The sequence below is a fragment of the Hylobates moloch genome, unplaced genomic scaffold (assembly GCF_009828535.3).
Source record: "Hylobates moloch isolate HMO894 unplaced genomic scaffold, HMol_V3 SCAFFOLD_21, whole genome shotgun sequence".
Lineage (NCBI taxonomy): Eukaryota > Metazoa > Chordata > Mammalia > Primates > Hylobatidae > Hylobates > Hylobates moloch.
The window spans coordinates 10819701-10828171 of NW_026652296.1; the positions used below are offsets into that span (position 1 = coordinate 10819701).

General features: G+C 47.3%; 1 non-coding gene across 1 annotated transcript; it reads right to left on the reverse strand.

Moving 5' to 3' along the window:
• Positions 1-821: 821 nt before the first annotated feature.
• LOC116461594 (U6 spliceosomal RNA) lies at positions 822-928 on the reverse strand. The gene has a single exon (XR_004246126.1). It is a non-coding gene; the product is annotated as a U6 spliceosomal RNA (small nuclear RNA).
• Positions 929-8471: the final 7543 nt, after the last annotated feature.

The following is an 8471-nucleotide window of genomic DNA, read 5'->3' on the forward strand; positions in this document are numbered from 1 at the left end:
GAGGAACTTTGTCTTGTCTGCTACTATGACCTGAGCACCAATAACAGGGTCTGGTTCAGTAATTATTAGCTGAATGAAATGAATGAACTCATATATATATATATGTGTGTGTGCGTATATATACATCTATATACACGTATATATATGCTTTTTTTTTTTTTGGAGACAGAGTCTTGCTCTGTTGCCCAGGCTGGAGTGCAGTGGGATGATCTCGGCTCACTGCAGCCTCTGCCTCCCAGGTTCAAGCAATTCTCGTGCCTCAGCCTCCCAAGTAGCTGGGATTACAGGCACGAGCCACCATACCGGGGTAATTTTTGTATTTTTAGTAGAGATGAGATTTCACCACACTGACCACGCTGGTCTCAAACTTCTGACCTTAGGTGATCCACCCGCCTCAGCCTCCCAAAGTGCTGGGATTACAGGCATGAGCCACCATGCCCAGCCTAAACTCATATTTTTAACTGAAAAAAATATCAGTTGTTAAAAAAAAAAAAGAAAAAAAATTCAAGTGGGCTGGGTGCAGTGGCTCACGGCTGTAATCCCAGCATTTTGAGAGGCCAAGGCAGGAGGATCAGTTGAGCCCAGGAGTTCAAGACCAGCCTGGGCAAGATAGCAAGACTCTGTGTCAACAACAACAAAATTAATAATTAGTTGGACATAGTGGCACACACCTATAGTCCCAGCTACTTGGGAGGCTGAGGTGGGAGGATCCCTTGAGCCCAGGAGTTGGAGAGTGCAGTTAACTATGATCATGCCACTGCACTCCAGCCTGGGTGACACAGCAAGACTCCACAGCTTTTTCTTTCTCTTTCTTTTTAATTAAAAATATGCACTGCTTTATGAATTTGTGTGTCATCCTTGCACAGGGGCCACGCTAATGTTCTGTGTATCATTCCAATTTTAGTGTATGTGCTGCTGAAGCAAGCACAGGACTTCATCTCTTAAGAAAAAATCAGATGGGCCGGGTGCGGTGGCTCACGCCTGTAATCCCAGCACTTTGGGAGGCTGAGGCGGGTGGATCACAAGGTCAAGAGATCAAGACCATCCTGGCTAACATGGTGAAACCCCGTCTCTACTAAAAATACAAAAAAATTAACCAGGCGTGGTGGCCAGCGCCTGTAGTCCCAGCTGCTTGGGGAGGCTGAGGCAGGAGACTGGCATGAACCTGGAGGCGGAGCTTGCAGTAAGCTGAGATCACGCCACTGCACTCTAGGCTGGGCAACAGAGCGAGACTCCGTCTCAAAAAAAAAAAAAATTCAGATGAACAGCATATGTAATAGGCTGCCTTTTGTGCAGAAGTAAATAAGATAATATCTGTCTCTGAGAGATCCAAGAAGCTGGCTGCTTCAGAGGACAGGAGCAGGGCAGGGTAGAAAGATGTCTTCTTTTACTACAAGCCTTTTTTTTTTTTTTTTTTTTTTTTTGAGATGGAGTCTGGCTCTGTTGCCCAGGCTGGAGTACAGGTGGCTTGATCTCAGCTCACTGCAACTTCCACCTCCCCAGGTTCAAGTGATTCTCCTGCGTCAGTCTCCTGAGGAGCTGGGATTACAGACACATGCCACTGCGCCCAACTAATTTTTGTATTTTTTCTAGAAATGGGTTTTTGCCGTGTTGGCCAGGGTGGTCTCGAACTCCTGACCTCAGGTGATCCGCCTGCCTTGGCCTCCCAAAGTGCTGGGATTACAGGCATGAGCCACCGCACCTGGCCTCTAGGAGCCTTTTTGGGTTTTGTTTGTTTGTTTGTTTTTGTTTTAAAAAATTCATCCTTTCCAGGGAAGCAGAAGGTAGACCATCCTGCTTCACTGCTGCTTGCACTCTTCTGGGTTTTGATCCTTCTTCGGGTCATAGTCTGGATCATTTTCCTTGTTTTTTGTTTTTGAGATGGAGTCTCTCTCCATCACCCAGGCTGGACTGCAGTGGTGCAATCTTGGCTCACTGCAACCTCTGCCTCCTGGGTTCAAGCGATTCTCCTACCTCGGCCTCCCCAAGTAGCTGGGACTACAAGTGCGCACCACCACGCCCAGCTAATTTTTTTTTTTTTTTAATTTTTAGTAGATACAAGGTTTCACCATATTGGCCAGGCTGGTCTTGAACTCTTGACCTCAGGTGATCCACCTGCCTCAGCCTCCCAAAGTGCTGGGATTACAGGCGTGAGCCACTGCGCCCAGCCTAGAAGCCTTTTTTAAGGAATATGAATGTTTTATTTCAGATATATGTGTCACCATTTCAAATAAACTTTTCATGAAAAAAACCCAGCCCCAAAAACTGAGGCAGATACTGACAGCCTCTGAGACTCTTCTTCCTCTGTCCAATAGAGTAATATGTCTGGTGACCAACCAGCCCAGTTTGCCTGGCACTGAGGGTGTTCTGGGGCAATCCTGGACAAAGTGGGATGAGGTGGTCACCTTGGAAAAAAGAAAGTTGTGGAAGCCTTCGAGGGTGGACATGTGGGGGCTGAGCTGGGCCCTGAAGCCAGGCCTCTCTGCACCTGCCCAAGTCCGATCACACACCTGCCAGAGCCCAGCTCTACACCTGGGAGATCGATGCCTCTGGAGCTCAAGGACTGAGATAGGCCATTGGGATGTCGCTATAGTGCAAAACACATCTTCCCCAGTGAGTCTCCAGGCACTTGCAGGGGCTCAGGGGCTCATACAAGCATACTTGCTCTCATACTCTTCTCTCAGACTGTCTCGGGCCTTGGCCCCTTACCCATCAGACTGCACTGATAGAGCCCTGCTCTCTCCATCTTCCTCGCAGAAGGCTGAACCTGCCTCCAGGAAAGCCCCAGGGTCTCCTGGCTCCCCTACCTGCACCTACCTTGCATACTTGTAGAGCTTTGTGCATCTTTGACCCACAGCAGGTGAGAGGTATTGGCAAGAAGGGGAAAATGAGAGCAAACTCTTTTGTTTTTTCTTTTCTTTTTTTTTTTTTTAGGGACTTGGCTGCCACATAGACCGCAGTGACCTGGCTCTCGCGGCTGCTCACAGTCTCCTTTTTTCCCCCAAGGATGCCTGGAACACTCTTCCCCAGATCTTCCCAGAGCTGGCCTCAGTTCAAATATTACCTTAGTGATGCTAATGCCATTTCCCTTTCCCATCTCTGTTACACTGGCCTTGAGTGGTAGGCAAGATGATCAGCTCCATTTTACAAATGAGGAAACTGAGGCTTAGAGAGACGCTGTACTAACTAACATGTCCAAGGTGTAGTGAGTAAGCTGTGGCATGTACCTGGCTGAATGGGCTAGGATACTGTGAAAAACCAGCTGCGCACAGACAAGGTTCCTGCACCTGCATAGCTCACAGGCAAGGGGGGATGGGGGGTAACAGCTGGTTCAGTGTTCTTGCAACTCCAAGGCACCTAAGGTGACTCAGAGGAGTGAGAACCAGGCTGACTCCAGGTTGAGGTCACAGGCATGAGCAGGTGAATGAGGGGGTTGGGGGTGGGGTGGGGTAAGAGGGCATTCCAGGTGACAGTGATAAAAAAGCCCAGGGGCAGATGAGTGTTCCAGGAAATGAAAGTGTTCAGGGAGGCCCCTTAGAGTTTCTGAGACTGCCAGTTTGTTGTTGTTGTTGCTTTATTTTTTTGGTGAGACAGAGTCTCATTCTATCGCCCAGACTGGAGTGCAATGATGTGATCTCGGCTCACTGCAACCTCTGCTGCCCAGGTTCAAGCGTTTCTCCTGCCTCAGCCTCCCGAGTAGCTGGGATTACAGGCGCCTGCCACTGCATCCGGTTAATTTTTGTATTTTTAGTAGAGACGGGGTTTCACCATCTTGGCCAGGCTGGTCTTGAACTCCTGACCTCGTGATCCACCCGCCTTGGCCTCCTAAAGTGCTGGGATGACAGGAGTGAGCCACCACACCCAGCTGAGACTGCTAGTATTATTTTTTTTAATCAGAAATGTTTAAATGGAGTTTAGAAAATTGTGGTCTCTTTGTCATACTTTTATTGAAAACATTAACACTTTTAACACATATATACAAATCACTACAGAGCAGGGAGCCTGAGGTGGAGCCTAGCCCTTCAACCTCTGCTTATATGAGCCCAGATCAGTCCCTTCCCTTCAACTGTAACCACACCCAGGACAGGAGCTGAAACTGACGGCCACCTCGGCAGCCCAAATACACACACACCCTCACCAAGAGCAACCCCTCTCCTGACCTCACCTGGCTTTTCTCACTTATCTTGGAGATTAATAGTTTCCAGATAAAATATACATTTGAATTTTAGATAAACAACAAATAGGTTTTTAGTGTATAAGGAAGGTTGCATGAGACATATGCTTCATTTTAAGTTCAAATTTAACTGGGCCTCCTGTGGTTTTATTTGCTATTATCTGCCAACCCTACTTGGAGATGGGCTTCTATCAGCATTTCCAGCACAATCTATAACCAGTCCCCTGTTGATGGGCAATTAGGTCGTTTCCCATTTTTTGCTTTCCAGGAACAATAGCCCCATGAAGATACTTGCACAAAGGACTCTGACCTCATCTACGATTGTATCTGCCGGGTGTGTTCCTAAAAGTCACTTAGTCACTTTCCTGACTGGATTCCTGTGGCCATGGAGACCCCATGGATCAGAGGAATTCCTTCTCAGTCTCCATCGAAAGCAACTCCCTAGCCGGGCGCGGTGGCTCACGCCTGTAATCCCAGCACTTTGGGAAGCCGAGGCAGGCGGATCACGAGGTCAGGAGATCGAGACCATCCTGGCTAACACAGTGAAACCCTGTCTCTACTAAAAATACAAAAAATTAGCCGGGCGAGGTGGCGGGCACCTGTAGCCCCAGCTACTCGGGAGGCTGAGGCAGGAGAATGGCGTGAACCCCGGGGGGCGGAGCCTGCAGTGAGCCGAGATCGCGCCTTTGCCCCCCAGCCGGGGGGACAGCAGAACCCTTCTCTAAAAAAAAAAAAAAAAAAAAAAAAGAAAGCAACTCCCTGTCACCCTCCCAATCTCGCTCTCTCTCAACCTTGCTCTTTCTCGTCTCTCTCCATCTCTTTTTTTTTTTTTTTTTTGACAGAGTCTCAGTTGGCCAGGCTAGAGTGCAGTGGCGCAATTTCGGCTCACTGCAACCTCTGCCTCCCAGGCTCAAGCGATTCTTGTGCCTCAGCCTTCTGAGTAGCTGGGACTACAGTCGTGTGCCACCAAGCCTGGCTAATTTTTGTATTTTTAGTGGAGACAGCGTTTCGCTATGTTGGCCAGGCTGGTTTCAAACTCTAGAACTCAAGTGATCTGCCCACCTCGGCCTCCCAAAGTGCTGGGATTACAGGCGTGAGCCACCGCGCCCAGCCTCTGTCTCTCTCCATCTGTTTCTTTCCCCCTCTCTGCTTCTATAGATCTCTCTGTAACTCTCAGTCTTTCTCTCGCGATCTCCCCAGACTGTCAGCCTCTGTCCCTTCTCAGAGACTTTCTCCTTTTGACCCAGCAGCTCTGCAACAAAATAATCTGACAAGTTGGGGAAGATGTATTTTTAAGGATGCTCACTCTAGTACTGTCTGTAGGAGTCAAGCTGGAAACAACCTAAACACCTATTGATAAACAAAGTATGCTCCGTCCCTACCAGGCAGCATCATGCGGCCATTTGAAATAACACCACATTAACATGGAAAGATATTGACAGATAGCAGAGTGAAAAACACAAGTTATAGATGGAAAGTAAAGCATTCGCGCATTTTCAGTTTCAATCAAAAATATGACCCGGGCCAGGCGAGGTGGCTCACGCCTGTAATCCTAGCACTTTGGGAGGCTGAGGCGGGTGGATTGCCTGAGCTCAGGCGTTGAGACCAGCCAAGGCAACACGGTAAAACCCTGTCTCTACTAAAATACAAAAAAAATCAGCCCGGCATGGCGGCATGTGCCTGCAATCCCAGCTACTCGGGAGGCTGAGACAGGAGAATCACTTGACCCTGGGAGGCGGAGGTTGCAGTGAGCCGAGATTGTGCCATTGCCCTCCAGCCTGGCATATAAATAAAATGACGCAAAGACATGTAAGAGTTTCACTGCTGATTGAAATAGTCATCCTGGTTGTCTAGTGGCTGGCGGGGGGAGGCAGGGAGGGAAGGGGGTGCCAGGAGGTAGGAGGAGGAGTGGCTTCCATTTTCTTCTTTATATTTTTCGTCCTGGTTTTTTTTTTTTAACAAGGGGCATTATAATTTTTAACACTGTGCATTTGTGCATATTTGCTTTATTATACCCTACCTGTGTTCATGTGTGTGTGTATATATATATTTTTATATGCACATACACTATTATTTTCTAAACCATATCAGGGTGGATTAGAGATGTCATGCCCCTTTGCCCCTATACTCTTTACTGTATGTCTGCTAAAAACAAGGACATTCTATTATGTAACTCTGATATCATTATCAAAATCAGGAAATCTAACATGGATCAATTACTTATTCCTTAGGCCATATTCAGTTGGCCCAATAACATCCTTTATAGCAACCCTCACACCCTCAAAGATTCAATTCAGGATCATGCAGCATTGCAGTTAGTTGTCAAGCATCTTTAGTTTCTGATCTTGACATTTTGGAAGATTTGTGGACTGTCCCTCAATTGGATTTGCCTGGTGCTTTCTTTTGATGACACTCAGCTTCTATGTTTTCCTGCCTGGAACCACAGAAGTGGTGCTGCCTCTTCAGTGCATCCCAATGAGTCATCTATGGTCTGTTCCATTATCTGTGATAGTAACTTTCATCGCTTAGTTAAGATGGGATTAGCTAGGTTTTGCCACTAGCAGTGATTCTACAAAGTCACTAATTTTCCCTTTCTAAATAACGTATGTGATCATCTGAGACCATGTAAATAGACTAGATGATTTTTTTTTTTTTTTTTGGGGCCAGCATATCACTCTGTTGCCCAGCCTGTGCAGTGATGGGATCTCGGCTCACTGCAACCTCCACCTCCTGGGCTCATGAGATCCTCCTACCTCAGCCTCCTAGCTGGGATTACAAGTGTGCACCACCAAGCCTGGCTAATTTTTTACATTTTTTTTGTAGAGAATGGGTTTCACCATGTTGCCCAGGCTGGTCTCGAACTCCTGGACTTAGGTGATCTTCCCACCTAGGCATCCTAAAGTGCTGGGATTACAGGTGTAAGCCACCGCGCCCAGCCCTAGATGATTTTTATAATCAGAAAAGGTAATCATGACTTTAAATTCTTGTAACCTGTAAGGGCTGAGCTAGTCCACCTGATTCTAATCACTGGGAGTCTCCACCCCACCCCTGTCACAATGTGTTTGCTGTAGCACTATCTGGTCTTTTTTTTTTTTTGAGACGAGTCTCGCTCGTCAGCCAGGCTGGAGTGCAGTGGCATGATCTTGGCTCACTGCACCCTCCACCTCCTGGGTTCAAGTGATTACTCCTGCCTCAGCCTCCCGAGTAGCTGGGACTACAGAAGCATGTCACCATGCCCAGCTGATTTTTGTATTTTTAATAGAGACGAGGTTTCACCATGTTGGCCAGGATGGCCTCGATCTCTTGACCTCGTGATCCAACTGCCTTAGCCTCTCAAAGTGCTGGGAATACAGGCAGGATCCACCGTGCCCTGCCTTTCCGGTTTTACATTACATAAGGACTTTTGAAATCAGCCTACAGATAGATTTCACCTGAGGCTTTTTTAAAGATACAGATTCCCAGGCTCCACCAATTAGAATATCTAAGGCAGGGGCCTGAGAATAGATTTCTGTAGCAAGTGCCTTCCAGGTAATTCATCTCTTCAGGCCAAATTAGGGAATCACTTCACTTCATAGTAATGTTTAGTCATCAAACATTAACAGCTAGCCTGCTGGGGTGGGGTTGGGCCCTGGGAGGTCTCAGGAACGGAGGGGACAAACAATAGTGACATTGGTAGCTCGCATTGATTAAGCACTTACATTGTGCCATGCTCTGGATTATTTCACTAAATTCCCACAACTCTATGAGAAAGACACTTACTAGCCCCATTTACAGAGAAGCACAAACGGATTAGAATAACTTGTCCAAGGTCAAGCTAGTGAGTGATCAGGTGACCCCTAGATCAGCTAGTGAGTGTGGATGCTGGGAATAGGAGACTCCACACAGTCTGTGCGGGGGACTATACATCTAATCGCACCTCTGCACTGGAATATCAAGTCTCACTTCTTGTCCTGGGCAAATGACCTCAGCTTCTCTGGACTCCATTCCCTCATCTGTAAAGGTAATGCTATTTAGTATCCCTCCACCAACACCGGCTAAGATAATTCCATGAGATCCACTTTCCTGGAGAAACTGAATGCCTGGTTTTGATCACCTTTCAGGGCCTAAAGTGGGGAGGATTAAATTAAAATTACTGTCAGGAACCAGGAATGAAAATAATTACCATCATTGTTCCTATTCTTGTATTCACAGGGCCCAGCTGAGCCCTGCATAGGACATTCAGCAGAAGACACTGCAGAAAGCCAAGGAATAACGAGGAATAAAGCAAAAGGGACCACACTGAGGACCTGGGCAGGTC